We start from the raw sequence: 18,185 nt of genomic DNA, 5'->3' as shown, positions 1-18,185 counted from the left end.
TGCCAACCATCCCCATCTTGTCCATCATGCAGTATGATTGATGTCTTTTGAGGTTATGGTGATCACCATGGCGAGATCCAAACTTCCTTACATTTCAAGGGTACAGCTCTAAAACGATGTTTGCAGGCCGGCCGCTAGTTAGTACACTGGACCAAACCTGTTGGTAACTCTCTAGGAGGCTTCCGGATCAGCTAGTGTATAATCTTGCTACCTCTACTATGTCAGATAGTGACTGGAGGGAGTCTGAATAGTGTTTATGCGGGGGGCATTGCCGAGGCCACATTATGGCCACATGGTACTGGGTATATTCTTACCATGTGTACGCCATATCCAAAAATTTCATTACTTCATAAAGCATGTCCCCCCCCACTTTTTATTTCTATTGAATACACCATGAATTGTCAAACTAATAGAGCAAACTTATCTGCGAAAAGATCCAAACCTCCCAAATACTTCCTAGTTCATTTCACAAATATATGTGATCTCAATTCTAATCTCAGTGATCTCCATTTCCACTTACAGTCTGCCAAATCCCATGTACGTTTTCTGACAGAATCTCTGTTTATCAGTTGATTCAACCATTGCTCATCTCAGTTGCCCAAATTATTCACTGTATGAATTATTCCTTTCGCCTCAAAGGTGCTACTTGTGCATATGTCCATTCTGATATTCCTTGTCAGAGACTTGGTAATGTGGAATCTCCTCTTTTCGATCTTCTCTGGCTTAAAATCTCTCTACCTCATTCTGTCAAATTCACCTGTTGTCTCTACCATTCTCCCCACTCCACTAATCACTTGGAACGCTTTGACTTCATCTCTTTGCAACTTGACTTTCTCCAGTCTAACTTTCCGAACAGTGAGGTAATTTTCCTTGGTGATTTTAATGTTCACAACTCCAGCTGGCTTCCATTTTCTAGTCACATCTGGTTCATCTGGTTCAAGATGCTGAGGCTATTGCAATTACTAATGCCTTCGCACAGATTTTTCATTTACCTACCAGAATACCGGACAATCCTAACCATTCAACCAACATGCATGCTCTTTTTCTCACAACAACCCTTCTAAGTACACGGTCGAATTGAGTGGTCCTTTAGGCACCTCAGATCACAACTTGATGATTTTCTCTTCTCCGATGGAGCCATTATCTCATGGCTATTCCCAATTTCATGTTGTTTAGCATTACAAGAACACAAAATGGGATGATCTGCAAGATTTCTTTTCTTCTTCTACTTGGTCGGATTACTATTTCAAAACTTTTGATGTCATTGTTTGCTCAGATCGTTTCAGTGAAATTATTCTTGTAGGCGTGGAATTCTTTATTCCACACCCCACTTTAAAATCTCGTCCTTTATCTAAACCTTGGTTTTCCAATAAATGTGCTAAGGCTGTTCAAGAGAAGAAAATTGCATATTCTTATGCAATTTTCTTCCCACCATTCTTAGCACACTCCATTCAATGTCTCCTGTGGTCTTCCATCAAAAGGATGTCAGAAAGATTTTGATGAATCTTGGCTTGGTTCCAACTCTTCAGTTTCATTTTCTGCCTACACCAAAGCTCGCAACAATTGTAAAGCAGTTATTAATCAGTCCAAACTAGATTTTGAACAGGCTAAGAGTGAAAAAACTTGCTTCTTACCCTAATGGTAGCCGAGCATTCTGGTCTCTTGCCAAAGCCATTGGCTGCAACTTTTACCCATCTCTGCTCCCAAGTCTGTCAAAACCAGATGGTTCTATTGTCACTTCAGCCAAGGATAAAGCTGACCTGCTAGCATCCCATTTTTCTTCCATCTCGTGTATTAATGATCTTGGTAAAACATCTCCCACCATTCTTAGCACACTCCATTCAATGTCTCCTGTGGTCTTCCATCAAAAGGATGTCAGAAAGATTTTGATGAATCTTGATGCTAAGAAAGCTCCAGGTTCAGATGATATTTCTCCACTTGTTCTCAAAACCTGTGCTCCTGAACTTACTCCTGTTCTTTGCCACCTTTTTTCACTTTCTTATTCTAAAGGTGTTTTTCCTTTTGCTTGGAAATTTGCTCATATCCAGTCAATTCCTAAAAAGGGTGACAAATCCCTCCCATCCAGTTATCGTCCCATTGGAATTACCTCTACTCTTTCTAAAGTAATGGAGAAATCAATTAACCACCAACTCTTAAACTATCTAAAAACTTTCCATCTGATCAACGATTGCTAGTATTGATTCCGTCAGTGTCGATCCACTGGTGATATTCTGGCATATGTTATCTATTTATGGACAAATTCAATGGAAAAGTTCACAAGCAGTTGCTCTTGACATCTCAAAGGCTTTCAATCGTGTTTGACATAAAGGTCTTCTAAACAAGCTTCCATCTTATGGTTTGCCAACTGTTCTTTGTAATTGGTTATCTAGTTTTTCTCTCTGACCACTCACTGAAGGTGATGGTAGATTTCTGTCTATCTTCTAACTTCTCCACTAATGCTGGTGTCCTCTAAGGTTCAGTTCTTTCCCCCACTCTTTTCCTCTTGCATATTAATGACCTTCTTCGATTGACCGGAAATCCTATCCATAATTTTGCTTATTATAGCATTCATTCCAGTTTGAGAAACCTCACCCTGCCCAATCAGCTTCAACTTCTCGAATATCCACTACCAATTCCTGAAATGCCAATCTCCAGTGGGGCAAAGACAACTTAGTTGATTTCAATCCTTCTAAAACTCAGTCCTGTCTTATATCTCTCAAAAAGGATTCTTCTGCTCCTATGCTTATCTTTGGTGACACTCTGATTTCTGGGCAAGATGGTACATCTCTTTTGGAGATTACCCTGACTTCTAATCTCTCTTGGCACAAGCACATTACAAATATTGCTTCCTCTGCATCTAAAAAACTTGGGTTTTCTCTTTCGCTCTTGGCGTTACTTTTCTTGCACTCTGGTCAAATTGCAAATCTGCCCTACAGTGGAATATTGTTCCCACATCTGGGGTGGTGACCCCCAAAACTTCTCTTAGGCTTCTAGATTCCCGAAGGCAGTTAGGTTAATTAATAACTCATCTCTAACAGAGTCTCTCCACTCTCTGTCTCATAGATGTACTGTGTCTGCTTCATGCCTTTTCTACAGATACTTCCATCTGCACTGGTCTTCTGAATTGGGTTCTATAATTCTTGCTCTCTCTTTCAAAACAGTCCGAACATGTGCTGCCACCAGCCAACATCCATCTATTGTCCAGCTTCAAACTCACAGAACCAACTTTTCATCTTCCTTGTTTATTCATTCAACTGCCATTTTCTGGAACAGCCTTCATAGGTATTTCCTGAAAATTACAGTCTACAGAAGTTGGTCTAATGTCAACGAATATATCCTTTTATCTTCTAAACTTCCAACCCATGCACTGTACTAAGTACTATGGGTTCTAATACCTCTCGTGTTTGAGATTTTCATTAAAAAAAAAAAAAGAAAAAAAGTCCTTTCTGCTATGGGGTGTAGCTTGCTGATTTCATTTGCTCCAGCCACTTCCTGAATACTCAATGGTAGAATGATTAAATAATAGAAAATTACTTAATGAGTGAATAGAATAGAATTGAATAATAGCACTACCATAATCCATAACATACTTTAGTTTGTAATTAATAATAATAATAATAACAAGGGATGAGAGAGTGGAAGATTCGGGAGAAGTAAAACAGTTGAACAGGAACTCCCACAACTGACGAACCCCAGGAATAGATAATATCCACAACTATTGGTACAAGAAGCTCACTTGCACACACAGTCACCTAGCAGAGCAGTTCACCTGAATGATAAGGCACCCAGAGACAATCCCAAAGTTATTATTATTATTACCTATATGGTGCAAGGAAGCCTGAGGCTTATGCTGCACCAGCCAAAAAAAAAAAAAAATTTCTGAATTACCCTTAGAGAGAGAGAGAGAGAGAACGAGAGTCAGAAGAAGAAGGGGAATCACCAAGGAAGAGAAGAATGATGATATCCAGCTCAGGACCCTGGGTGTGCCAAGCCCATACTCACCAGATATGAGCCCCTGGGGTTAATTTTTTCTCACTTAAGGAATCACATATCTGAAGGCTAAAGACCAAGACACAAAAAAACCTGGCAAAATACAGGGTAATCACTTGTGTTCCAAAAATGTACAAGATCTTGACAGCTGCATAACCAAGAAGATATCAGACTACTTGGAGAGCCAGAACATAATGGCATAACAGCAGGAAGGATGCAAGTGGATGAACAAAAGATGAGAGGAGCAATTAACCATAGATGCCGCAGTTATAGAGCAAGTTTACAAGAAGTGCTGCAACCTGTACATGGCCTACATCGATTACCTGGTTACTCCGTGGCCAGGTGGGAAGGAGCAGCAGTGCGTAGCATACGCTTCTTGATTAGACCGGGGTTTGAGCCCGTCACCACCAAATACTGAGGATGCGGAAAGGTCAGGGAATGACCACCGCATATCCCGAAGCAATATGGCCTTAGTTGCTAATGCTCCTAAAAACCAAAAAGCAAATATCGATTACCGCAAGGCCTTCTACTCCATGCACGAGCAGGATGCTCTTTCATGGAGTAGAAGTATCACCCCCCCCCAAGATGCCAAAGATCTATAAAGTCAATCAGACAGTGACAAACTTCCTAGAAGCAACCATGATGAAATGTAGAACCACCATCAAGGTCGAGAATATCACAACCAAGTTGATTCCCATCAGGAGTGGAATCTTTCAGGGAGATGCCCTGAGCCCATTGTGATTCTGTCTAGCACTCAACCCAACCCACTATCCACCATGCTCAACAACAACAGCAAGTATGGATATAACCTCAGAAAAGGAAAGACGTGTATGCCCTCTCCCACCTGATGTACATGGATGACATCACGCTCTATGCAGCAACTGAGAAACAGCTCCAGAACTACTCCAGATCACCGAAGAATCAGCAATGACATCAGAATGGAATTTGGTGTCGATAAATGCAAGACCCATGGATTGCATCAGAGGAAATTACTCGGCTGAAACTACCAGCTGCAGACTGATAAAGAGATCAAAAGCCATGATAGAGGGAGAGACCTACAAATACCTTGGGATGATGCAGACTCAGCAGTTAGAGCACAAGGAAATCAAGGCCCACCTGGCCAGAAAATACCATCGGAGACTCAGAAGCCTGTTAAAGCAAAGCTGAATGGAGGGAACACAGTTAAAGCCATAAACACCTCTGTAGTCCCAGTGCTAAATCCTTTGGGATAATAGACTGGCTAACACAGAGCTGTAGGATATCATGAGAAAGATAAAGACAATGATGACCAACACCACCTGAAGTCACCTGTGGATAGACTGACAATAGCTTGAAAAGAAGGTGGAAGGGGCCTTGTAGACCTCATCAAGCAACAGAAAACAGCAATAGCTGACATGAAGGATTACTTCCAGAAAAATCACAGCAGCACTACCAGGCCATAAGGAACATAGACAAATGGCATACTCACTCAACTTAAGCAAGGGGTCTCCTCCCACCCAGACAGCACAAACAAAGCTAGAAAGATGGCCAAAGAAGACACTCAGTGGCAGACACTACAATGTCCTCCATCAAGATCGCATAGATAAAATGGCTTCCAATGCATGGCTCACGAGCAGGACACACTTCCCTGTGCCCAAAGACCCTACATAACAGCCTAGCTGCAATAGGTCTCCCAGAGAATGCCTACAAGGAACTCCAGAAAGTTGCAATCCTGAACACCTGTAGGATAGTCAGAGAGTTCCTCGACCAACAGTAACACCAGACATAACAACCACCCTGTGTACTTGGTAGCAGTACCTGTTGCAGCATGGAATCCCCCAATTAGGGAGAAATAATACAAGAGCAATAATAATAATAATAATAATAATGATGTAATGCAATATAATGAAATATTAGTTATTAATTATTTCAATATTTGTATAATAATAATAATATAACCATTTTAATATAATAATTCAAGGCGCCTCCATAGCCAGGTGGAAAGGAGCAGCAGTGCTTAGCGCACGCTTTTTGATTAGACCGGGGTTCGAGCCCGTGACCACCAAATACAGACGATGCGGAAAGGTCAGGGAATAACCACCGCATATTCCCGGAGCAATATGGCCTTAGTTGCTAATGCTCCTAAAAAACCAAATAACAAACAAACAAACAACGTAATAATTCAAACATAAAACTGAAAAAAATAACTTTTCATTGTGATGAAATAGTGCTCTACTACATGATGAATTGTATGCAGCCAGACATGGTTAAACAGGCTTTTGCAGTTTATTCAAAATGAATGCTAATATAAACTAGTCCAAAACGCAGCACTTACAAGACCAAAAACACCAATAAGAAGGTAAAAAGAGTAACAGCTAATAATCCTCACCTGAGTCACCAGCAATAAATATTTTCCTACTTAATCTGATACATTATTCAGTACTCTTTTTTTTTTTTTTTTGTTAGTTGTTGGCACATTGGCTTTTGTGGCCATAATGCATGCACCTCCCAAAGTTTTTGCATTTTACTGTGATCCAAGCCCAAGTTTAATTTGAACCCGCGACCTTTGGGTTGCGAGGCAGGCACTTTACCCACCTGGCTAGCCCGGTCAGCATTATTCAGTATTACTGCTAGGCTAATAAATCTTTAAGTGTGGTTTTTTTTTTTTTTTTTTTTAAATTTAATTTCTGCTATTTTTTTTTTTTTTTATCTGTAGGTCTGTCGTACTCACAGAAAAAACAGGAGGTATTTATTTTCCGATTGAGTTGAGAAAGTAAATTCAGAATTATTTTCTGAGAAAGTAAATTCAGAATTATTTTCTGAGAAAATAATTTGAAATTTACTTGCTTTTGAATTTATTCAAAATTTTTTCCACTAGAGCAGCTGAAACTGTAAGTTCTTTTTATCTCACCACAAAATTTACAAACATTTACAACCAGAAGAGCGCAACTATTAATCTCACATTTACTTCAATCACAGTGATAAAATGGCAGTTTAATAACTTTATCCCATTTTCTCTCAGGGTTGTTATTTAATATGAAATTGGAAATAAATTTCGCCATACATTCATATTGATATCAAACTGTTTTATTATTCATGAATAAAAGTTTTATCAAAATAATGTTAAGCTCTGTGCTTAACAATGTAAAATGATTTGCACACTTTACATTATACACACGTACAGGACAAGATGTTTTCTTTTTTATCGTATATTCCGTAATTAAATTGAATATTTAAATTATATATGATAGCATGATAAACATTTATAACAATTTCTTAGTTACTCAAAGTTGAATACTTGAAATAAAAGCACTTCACTTGTAAAATTTATAATTTATTTGTTACTAATAGAATCTAACAGTATTTTTGTTTGTTTTCTCCTACACTACTTCAGTGATTGTAATCTTGCTGTTATAGTGTCAACAGCAAGTGTCAACTTGCTGTTGACACTTGCTGTTGTAGTAATAGTAGTCCAAAAAACCAAATTGACAGTTGTTTGATCTTTTGCTGTTTGATCACACCTCATACATTGATTTAGAGAGCATTCTGTATATTGGTAAATTTTGATAGAGGTGATGAATGGGTGGTGGTAAATGTCCACCAAAGCAATTTAAATTTGAAAATAAAAATATCTATTTGAGTGATGTCAGTGTAATTTCAGCATTCCTACATTATTGATTTGGCTTTTGATTGTATAATTAATTAATTCTTTTTTTTTTAGGAGTTAGGTCATAAAAAATAATAAAAGGAAAGTTTTTGTTAGGCTACACAAAGTCAGTCCATGCATATTATTATGATGAATTGGCTTTGTGATGCTAAACTGTGTGAATTGGCTCTGGATGCTAGATGCCACAAATTTTAAATTATTAATTAATTAATCATACAATTAACTATAGTAGTCCATAATTAATTAATGATAAAATTAATTAAATGTAAAAATAATTAATTTTAAATTAGTGGCATCTAGAATCCAGTAAATGATGTGCATTAGCACAGTCTATGATCTGAATGAATGAATGGAAATGCTTTCTAGAGTCAGATGGTGTTTACATCTGAAGTATTCTTCTTGGCAGTGTCCAGTCATCGCACCATACAGCATTTTCCAAGTTTTGTTCCTTTCGAGTTTCAATTGCTCACAGTGAAGATAATGCTGCAATATGAGCATTAAAAAGATATGAAAAGTGCATGTGTAAATCATATCAGAAGGGGGTTTAAAAAAAAAATTAAAATATACATCTTCAATATAAAAAAATTAATTTTTCACAGTCGTGTTCATAATCGATTGAAAATAAAGGTCACTTTCAAAGAGTGAAAATTTTTTAATTATTTCATGCTTTCATTCTAAGCATAAAAATGATGGAAAAGTTGACCATTGTGCTGCTAATGTTAAGTGAAAATATGTCATTTGTAATACAATTGTGGACCTCATGACAAGCTCCAAATCTAGATGCACATGTATACATTTAAAAGTTTTAGAATGAAGTGGATGTAATAATATAAACATAATTGAATGAGAAGATTCCAGGTTGCAAATTTAAAGTTTGCCCTTACTTTTATTTGTGTCAAAACTGTACATTACATATGTGTATATATATGTAAATAATCTTAGTTTGTATAATCGATGCTTTGTTTTATTCTGTTTTGTCTGCTTCAGTTGCTCAGGAGAAATTCATATTTCTGCCCAATATAAATATTTGTATAATGAACTACTCACACCACTTAAATCTTCTGATTCTGCAGAGTACAACATGTAGTCCTATTGTCTGTTGGCCTTAATGCTCTGGTGTTGGGGGGGGAAGGCTGTTGTCACAAAAGTTGATAATAACTGTTCTGTGACAGTACTAGTAAAGTATAGAAAGTGCACCCCTCCCCACAGACCATTTCCATTATTGTTTTGTCAGAATTGCAATTATTGATTGCCTCACCCACCACCACACATTTCATATGTGTTAATTCATTCAGTGATTCCTTCTACCTTAAAGATGGTACTTGAGCATATACTCACTTTGATGATCCTTGTCAGAGACATCCTTAACTGAAATCTCTGCTAGCTTAAAGTCTCTTTACCCATTCTCAAATTCACTTGTATGAATCATGGTGTGATTCATACAAGTGATGTATCATGGTGTTAGTCTCCCAGCTCTACAAAAACTCTGGAAATTTTGACCATCTTTCTTTAAACTCAACTTTCTCTAACCTAACTTTCATAACAATCAGTTAATTTTCCTTTGTGATTTTAATATTCACAACTCCATCTGATTTCATTTTTATAATTGCATGGCCTCAGCTGGTAGAGATGATGAAGCTTATGCTGTTGCTAATGGCTGCACATAATTTGTTCAATTACCTACTAGAGTACCAGGCAACCCTAACAACACTCCTAACACCCTTCATGTTTTCCTCACCAACAGCTCTTCAAAGTACAGAGTTAATGTTATTTGTGCCGTAGGTATCTCAGATCACAACTTTGTTAGTCTCTTTTTCCAGTGACATCTCTATCCCATAATCATTCTCAGCCTCATGTTTTTGTTATTATAAGAATGCAAAATGAGCATCTACATGATTTGTTCTTTTCTTTGGTTAAACTATTGCTTTAAATCCAACTCTAATATTTATTCAGAATGTATCAGTATAAAATAGGCCTCTGTAGCTGAGTGATCAGGAGCAGGAGTGCAGTAGCACTCGCTCTTTGAGTAGACTGGGGTTCAAGCCCCTGACTGCTAAATACGGTTGATCTGCCAACCTGCAGATCGAACGTATTTGGTCGATGGACCATAATCAGCCATGCTGCTGATTATGATCCATTTCCTTCAACATGAATTTTTGAGGAGGCTTTCATCCTGCAGTTTTTTATCAGTGTAATTATTCTTCCAGGGATAAAATCTTTTATTACATCCTAAACTCTCATTCTTTATCCCATAGTTTTTCAATAAATGTCCTAAGGCTGTTAAAGATAATTGGCTTGTATCTAAATCTACAGCTTCATTTCCTGCCTACACAAATGTTTGTTCATAACAGTAATCAACAAGCCATTAATAAATCTGAACTCAATTTTGAAGGGGGCTAAATGTAGGAAACAATGTACTTCTGTTTAAATGTTAGTCAAACCTGCTCTCTTGCAAAAACTGTTAGAGCAGATTCTGTCCATATGAACTTCTGCTTGTCACATCCTAATAGTTCTACGGCATCTGTATCTTGAGACGAAAACTGTCTTATTAGCAATTTTCTTTTCCTGTAACTTGGCGGTGTTGTAGCCCTAGATTTGCCTTCCATTTTTACTAAAATTTTCACTTGATTAAATAACTTCATAGCCCAATTTCTGTATGAAAAATAAAATTTTTGATAAAAATAAATGTTGGGTGTTGTTTAGCCCTAGATTTGTCTTCCATTTTTACTGAATTTTTCACTTGGAATAACTTCATAGCTCAATTTCTGTATGAAGAATTAAATTTTTGATAAAAATAAATGTTTAAAAAAGATAAATCATGTTTACTAATCCCAAAACAAATATTAAAATAAACATTTGATAGTTTTAGTGCATACTTTCTGCTTAGTGCTAATTAAGCAGAAAATCAGTGTCAGGCTTTAAGTTTATATGTGCCTTTTAAAGATCTTTATTATTATTAATTATTATTTTTTTTTTAGAGGAACTTCTTGATGGCACTCGATCCCTTCGTAACTGGATAGAAGGAGAAGCTAATTGTTATATGTATATAATCAATTAACAGGTATTTGATTGTACATATAATTGTAACTATCACTACTGATTTAATTGTAAATAAACTTCTTGTAAATACTGAAAGAGCTAAAAAAGCGATGATATTTTCTTCCACAAGTGTGGTACACAGAGAGAGAGAGTGAGAGTGAGAGTGTGTGTGTGTGTGTGTGTGTGTGTGTGTGTGTGTGTGTGTGTGTGTGTGTGTGTGTGTGTGTGTGTGTGTGTGTGTGTGTGTGTGTGTGTGTGAGTGAGCAAGCAAGCATTTTCTTGTTCTGCCAAAGTTGCCCATATCCACTTTGGTTGAAATTCGCTCTACTCTCATCATGAATTCTATTCAGCAATTCTTGGTGTTCATCATCCACTTTACATGTGATGAATGGAGTCACAACCCATGCACATGCATTGAAGTCTATTACATTAAGAAAACAGTCATCATATCAGTTATAAGGACATAAAGGTGATCTTGGGTTAAAGGCATTTTCCCACTTTCCACAACTGGATGCTGTCACAGTTCTTGAATTGTTTTTGAGAGAGCATAAAACATTTTTTGGCATAATTTTTCTTTCCAAAAATTGTAAAAAAAAATTGTGTAAATTTTTATTTTTTTGCATAATTCCAGAAAGTGAAAAAGAAGTCTTTTGCAGGATGTGTTACTAGACTAAATTCAGTTTCTCATATTTTGTATAATTAGTAATAGTATTAGTAGTGGCAACTGATACAAGAAAGCAAGCTTATACAGCATCAGCCAAAAAAAAAGAAAACAAACAAACATTCCCATATCATCTGTCACTCCCTTCCAATAGTTTGTATAGTTCTTCTTTGAATTCATTCAAACTATCTACTTCCACAACAACAGATGGAAGATTGTTCCAACAATCAAACACCTGGCTGAAGACAAACTTTTGCACCAGTATTCTACAGCCATCCTTCCTCAATTTGAATTTATACACTCTCGTGTGTACAAGAGGATATCAGAAAGTTTGTATTCCGATCTAGATAAAATATCAGTAGGAAGATGCCATTTTTAATATAAGTTGTCTACATATTCAATAACTAATGTGAAATTTGAGATGGAGCCTGGAATCTGAGAAACAACGATATGGTTGGCAAAGTGGAGTATCAAGCAGTGAACAAGTTCTCACACTTGCAGGGCAAGAAAGCTCAGGAAATTGACGAAGAAATTAAAGCTGTGTATGGGCAGAATTGTCCATCCTATGACACTGTAAAAAAGTGGAAATGGGATTTCCACTGTGGTCGTACAAGTGTCTTTGACGAGCCAAGAGAAGGAAGGCCACCAACATCCACAGACAGAGAGGGTTGCAAAGGTGAGCAGCTGGTGCTGAGTGACAGACATGTGACAATTCATTTCATTGCAAATGCAGTGTGAATTAGTTATGTGCTGCCCACAGCATTTTACATGACCATCTGCACATGTCTAAGGTCTCAGCACAATGGGTTCCAAGATTGCTGAAGCCTTTGCAGAAGCAATGCTGAATACAATGTTCTTGCCAACTGTTGGATTTGTGCTACTGCAGCACCCACCCTATTCTCTTGACCTAGCACCGTCAGACTTCTTATTTCAAGAAATGAAAAAACCATTGCATGGACGCTGCTTTGATTCTTTTCAGGAAGTCATCAATGAAGTGCAATCGTGGTTTCAGGCAAAAAGTGTGGACTTCTATGATTAAGGCAATAAACAACTGATCCATAGATGGGAGAAATGTGTTACTGTACATGGAGAGTGCATATTATTTCACCTATCTAGGTCTATTATTTCTAGTTAAGGGTATGAACTTTTTGATATCCCATTGCAGTCTGACAAAGAGGAACAATTCCATCAGCATTGAGCTTGCTGGTGCAAAACCAGTTTTATGACTTTTAAGAACCATTTTAGCCACAATCATCATCATCATCATCATCAGCCATTTTCAATCACTGCACTGCAGGATGAAGGTCTCTCCAGCAACTTTCCAGTTCCTTCTGTTTTGAGCACTGGTCATCCATTTACTACCCAAAAACTCATGAATTTCATCTATCCATCTCCGCCTTTGTCTTCCAGGTTTTCTTCTAGCTCCTCTTGGGTACCATTCTGTTATTTTCTTAGTCCATCTGTCATCATGTCTTCGAGCTATGTGTCCTGTCCAAGACCATTTTAGTTCTTTAGTTTTGATAAGAATGTCCTTTACTTGAGTTTGCTGCCTAATCCTTGTGTTTCTCTTCTTATCTAACAGTCTGATTCCCAATATAATTCGTTCCATTCTTCGCTGTGTAGTTCTCAGCTTCTTTTCCATTCTTTTGGTGAGTGCCCAAGTTTCACTTCCATAAGTCATGGTGGGTAGTATACATTGGTTCATTATTTTACGTTTCAGACAAACTGGGATATTGCTCTTCAGTATGTGACTATATTTCCTGAATGCTATCCATCCAAAATTTATTCTTCTCTTGACTTCCAGCCATTTATCATTATTACAGCTAATAACTTGTCCCAGATAAGTATATGACTCCACCTTTTCAATTACTGCTCCTTCAATCATTATTTCCCTTTCTGTGGCATACTTGTTCATCATTACTTTTGTTTTAGCCATATTCATTTTTATTCCAAAATCCTTACTAACCGTGCATAACTGATTAAGATTTTCCTCTAATTCTTTGGGATCGTGGCTTATGACCACAATGTCATCTGTAAATGGTTTAGGTACTCTCCGTTCACATTGACTCCTTTCTGCGACCAGTCTAATCTTCTGAAAGCTTCCTCAAGGGTAGCAGTAAACAGCTTCGGAGATATTGTGTCTCCTTGTATAACTCCTTTCTCGATTTTAAATTTCCTACTGTCTTTGTCTAGTCTAATAAAGGAGGTAGCACTCTCATATATTTTCTTCAAAATCATAATATATGGGGTATCTATGCCTTGTCTTTCCAGTACCCGAAACATTGCCTTATGCTGTATGGAGTCAAATGCCTTTTCATAATCCACAAATGCCAGGCATAATGGTGTTTTATATTCATTTGCCTTCTCCATTAGCTGTGATATTACATGAAGGTGATCCATAGTTGAGAATGCTGTCCTAAAGCCAGCTTGCTCTTTCGGTTGATTCTCATCAAGTATTCTTTCTAATCTGTTAGTAATGACCCTTGTGAACAACTTGTAGATGTGGGATAACAAGCTAATTGGTCTATAATTTCCAATTTCTGATTTATCTCCTTTCTTATGCAGCAAAACTATGATTGCATTATTCCACTGCTTAGGCGTCACACCTTTTCTAATGCACTTTGTGAAAAGCCTTGTCAGTTTTTGTGTTATGTCTCTTCCTCCCAATTTTAACAACTCTACAGTAACTTCATCTTCCCCCGGGGCTTTCTGATTCTTCATTTTCTTCAATGCATGTTCTACCTCATCAGGAAGAATATCGGGTATGTTGTATGTGTTGCTACTTTGCAATCCATCTTCCCCACTGCTAGCATCATTCCCCTGCTCCTTGTATAATTTTCTATAGTAGTCTTCTGTTATTTGAATTATGCCTTCTCTGCTGTTTATAAGTACACTTCTGCTGTTTATTAGTTTATAAGTATCGCTATTCTTCAGTTTCAGTATTATTTGTCTTTCTGTATTACTGCTCATGGCTGCTGATTTAAATCCTTTGTTTTCCCTTAATGCTTCTTCTACTTTTCTTGTGTTAAATCTTCTTATGTCCTCTCTGAGTCTCTTTCTAATGGCTTTGCATAAGTCAGTAAACTCAATTTTCTTCCTGTCAGTGTTTTTCTTGCTTTTCATTTGTTGTCTTCGGTTCATCATGACAAGTGTTTCTTGACTAATTTTTTCTTCTTTGGATTTCTTTTTCCCTATAGGTTTCTTGGGCTTTATCACTTTCAGAAAGTTGTAATATTCCTCGTCGATATCTTGGTCCTGAGCAGTCTGCAGAAGCTCAAACTTGTTCTTAAGTTCCAGTACACACTGCTTTTTCTCCTCTTCTGTTATCTCAAAGACCTTTGTATTATTTACTTGAGTCGGTTTTTTCCTTTCCTTTCCTACATCTATATCAAGTGTACATCTTACCATTCTGTGATCACTTCCAACTTTTACCTAATTCAGGATGGTAACATTCACAATATATCTTCTGTTAGTGAGGATGAAGTCGATTTCATTAGTAGTTAATCCATTTGGACTCTTCCATGTCCACTTTCTGTTCACCCTTTTGAAAAAAGTGTTCATTACTGGCAGTCCTTGAAATTCCACAAGTCTTTCACCTCTTTCACCAATTCCAAAATTTCCTATAGTTCCCCTTTCTGCACTGTTTTGTCTTTTTCCAACCTTAGCATTGAAGTACCCCATAATAATAGTGTAGTGGGTTTTCTGCTCATCTAGAAGACTCTTAATTTCGGTGTACATTTCTTCAACCTCTTCATCATCATGGCTCGATGTTGGTGCATAAATCATTATAATCTTTAGCTTGTACCTCTTAGAAATCTTGAGTATTAGTCTTGACACCCTTGGTGATGTACTTTTGAATTCCAAAATGTTGTTTTTAAAACCTTTATGGACCAGAAACCCAACTGCACCTTCACTACTTTCACTGTTTCCATTGGTGTACGGCAGATTTCCAATTGATAAACTTATAAGTGATTCATTTCTTCTTGTTTCAGCCAAACCAGTCACATTTTCTAATTCCTTTTCCAGCTCTAATATCCTGTCTTCACCGATGAGTGATCTTACGTTATAACAGGCGAAGTTCAGTTTCCGTGCATAGCAGCCTGGTCGTACCCGGAGATTCTTAGCAACCTCTTCTTCCACTCCGATCCTCTCGCTGCCGTAAGAGGGAGAGTGAAAGCTGCTGGGGACTGAGGGCCATTTCTTTTGTCGTGCTGTCATATGCTGGAGGGTTTGGTCTTCCTCTTCACGCTGACCAGGCATCTTGAAGAGAACCACTCTACACGTTCGTTGCCACCTAAGTGATGTAACAGGGCTTACCATCGAGAAGGTGTGCATGAGTGGATTTTAGGGAGGCAGGCCAACCGGACTTCTTCTAAATCTTCTGTAATAGAGAGATATTGGATCCATCAGTGTTTTAGGCTGTGTGTCTGATAACACACAGGATACCTGTTCCCCTCTAAGCCCAAATAGCCACAATAGACCACCCAGAATCTGACTAAATAATATCCAAATTCCCTATGAATCCCAAACTTAAGTATTTGGGTATCACCTTAGATGATAAACTCCGTTTTCTGCCTCGTGTCAAAACTCAGGGACAAAATCCATTTTTTCACAGCCTCAGTTATCAGAGTCTCAAGGAAAGAGTGAGGATTATCAAAGAAAACCTTGAACCTTTACTATAAAACCATATTTTTGCCTATTGTATCATACACAGTGAGTGTTTGGTACCAAAAAGTATCAAAGGTAAAAGTGAAACAACTTATTTCCACACAAAGATCAGTTCTTCCAATGATCAATAATATTCCAAGGACTGTTTCAAACAATGCACTCCAAATTATTGGCTGTACAATTTCTGTAGATTTATATATTGCTTTTCGGGGTTTGATTTACTATCTAAAAAAAGGACAGTCTAAGACAATGCTTGGAATTCATTGAAATCATCTGCAAACTTCAACATTAAGCCTAATATACCTTCATCAGTAAATATAGGAAACAATAATGAGCCCAGCACCAAACCCTAGAGAACACAACCGATTAACATTAGCCCATGAAGAGCAGTGTCCATTAATAACCACTCTGCCTTCTCCCACTTAGTTGTCTCTTTGCTCAGAGGAGTAAATTGCCCTTAATGCTATTTCTCCAATTTCTACGGCAGTCAATTTGTGTATGTACAACAATATCAAAAGCTTTCCTAAGATCCAAGATATTAATTGCCATCCTCTTCACACCAGATGGAAAAGACCTGAGTTCAAATCACGTCAATGAAGTGAGCAATTTTTATGGGTCTTTTTCACAACATAGCTGAGTTAATCTGTCTTGTGCAAGGGTAGCATGTTTTTTTTCTCCTGGAAAATCAGGTTTTTCATCCAAACGAAAACGTTTTCAGCGTGCTCGCAGATCCTGGCCTCAGGCAGTTGATGTCCTGAGACAGTGCTACCGTGAGTTCAGGAATGAGTACACAGCCAAAATCAAGCTCCGCAAAAGGCGCTCCTGGGAAACTCGTCTCCAGAAGGAAACACTGACCCTTGGGGAGTGGTGTACAAAGTCACTACCAACAAACTTCCTAGGGGAGAAGTGGTCTTGGCCACGAAACTGCCACAAGGATCGTATACCAGAACATGAAAAGAGTCGATCAATAATATCCTGGACATTCTTTCTTCCACCGGTTGACCCCCCACACTCCGGAACAGCTAAAACTCTGTGAAGAGAATGAAACTTACCAAACGTCAACCATAGAAGATCTATTTACCCTAGAGGACCTCAACACAGCAGCATCCAAAATGAGAAACAGGAAAACACCAGGTGAAGGTGTTTTCACCCGGTGTTTTCGAACCAGAATTAGTCAAAAAATCTGTTGAAATCATACCACATAAAATCCTTGATCTTTTTAATCACTGCCTCTCAGAGGGCACCTTCCCCTCTGATTGGAAAACTGCCAATGTCCGACTCATACCAAAAAATCCGAGCAAACCTCAAGCCCTCCCAGGGTCCTACCGGCCCATTGCCCTGCTGTCAATGCTGAGTAAACTACTCAAGCGACTTCTTCACCACAAAATAGGAACACACTATCAGGAAGCTGGACTCTCATCACCAAACCAATATGGATTCCGGAAAGGGCGCTCCATTGTGGATGCATTCGAAAATATCACTGAAGCGGCCAAAAACTGTGACCGCAATTACTTCCTAGTTACATCCATCGACTTCGCTGGAGCCTTTGACTCCCTATGGTGGCCCAGAATCCTGGGAAGGCTCCAGAGAGCTCATATACCTGGTAACTTCTATCAATGCATCAAATCCTATCTTAGGGACAGAGAAATCACTGTTAGTGCCCCATACTGCCGTCTTTCCAAGCCGGTCTACAGGGGTATATCCTAGGGCCTCTCCTCTGGAACCTGGTCCTGGATGATTTTCTTAACCTTGACCTTCAGGGTGTCATAACCCAGGCGTACGCAGATGACGTGGTCCTGATTCTTGCATCTGGCAGCAGGGCCCAAATGGAAACTACAGCACACCAAGCTATTTTCACCCTACAAGAATGGGCCAGCCAAAATTTCCTCAACATCTCACCAGATAAGATAAGACAAGCTCAATTCTCCTAAAAGGCTCTCTAGACCTAAGAAGGCCCCCACAAACCAAGGTCGGAGGGACGACCATAAAGCTCAAAACTGAACTCAAATATCTTGGTTTTGTTCTGGACAAGAATCTCTCCTACACACCGTACCTCTGCTATCTATGAACCAAGATAAGAAAATTTTCTGCACTCATCGCTAGGGTTACCCTGAGGGTCTGGGGCCTGAAAAGGAAAACGCTCTCCCTCTTTTACAAGGCCATCTTTGTCCCAGTACTGAC

This window comes from Mastigoproctus giganteus, chromosome 2, assembly GCF_048544385.1.
Source record: "Mastigoproctus giganteus isolate SK-2022 chromosome 2, ASM4854438v1, whole genome shotgun sequence".
Lineage (NCBI taxonomy): Eukaryota > Metazoa > Arthropoda > Arachnida > Uropygi > Thelyphonidae > Mastigoproctus > Mastigoproctus giganteus.
The sequence above is the reverse complement of the archived record's forward strand: the minus strand, read 5'-3'. Positions refer to the sequence as shown.